The sequence below is a fragment of the Triticum dicoccoides genome, chromosome 1A (genome assembly GCF_002162155.2).
Source record: "Triticum dicoccoides isolate Atlit2015 ecotype Zavitan chromosome 1A, WEW_v2.0, whole genome shotgun sequence".
Lineage (NCBI taxonomy): Eukaryota > Viridiplantae > Streptophyta > Magnoliopsida > Poales > Poaceae > Triticum > Triticum dicoccoides.
Window position 1 is genome coordinate 63,612,970 of NC_041380.1, and position 771 is coordinate 63,613,740.

The window sequence follows — 771 nt, forward strand, 5'->3', positions numbered from 1 at the left end:
ACCGGAGAAGAAGAGGGGGAAGAAACAGTAAATACACACAAACATAAGCATAACAAGACAATAAGCGGTGCTAGAGGTGTTCTTACGCAGCACTAGGCGACACTGGCGAAGGAGGATAACATCTAGAAAAGTTTTCCCGGTTCTGGACGTTTGTCAGACAAATGAACCGGAGGGGAAAAGTTCAACGTTTGCTATGCTAGGGACGTGTGATAGACGAATGGAGGGCGTATTTGGATTCGTCTCGTCGTTCTGAGCAACTTTCATATAGAAAACATTTTCATCCGAGTTACGGATTATTTTCTATGATTTTTCAAAGATTTAAAAGATTTACTAAAATTATTATTAATTCAAAAATAATTGCTAAAATGCTAGACGCACCCAGCTCTGCGTACACAGAACTGTACCAAAGACTGAGAGGTGGGTCAGGGGGTCCCAGTTGACCAGTCAACATTTGACTGGTCAACAGGGGTGGGCCCTCCTGTCATTGACTGTTTGCACTAAAAACAGGTTTAATTAACTAACTAGGTAATTAGGTAAAATAAGCAGGTTAATTAGATTAATTTAATTAATTCTGATTAAACTTAATTAAACCAATTTAATTAAGTTAATTAAATTAATAAATATATATATTTAACATTTTTTACAGGGGCGGGCCCTAGTTGACCGGGGCACCTCACCTTCAGGACACACACACGCACGCAACCCACACACACACACGCACATCGTACAGTGGCGTCGGCCATGGCCGTGACCAGGGCCGGTGGCGGCGGG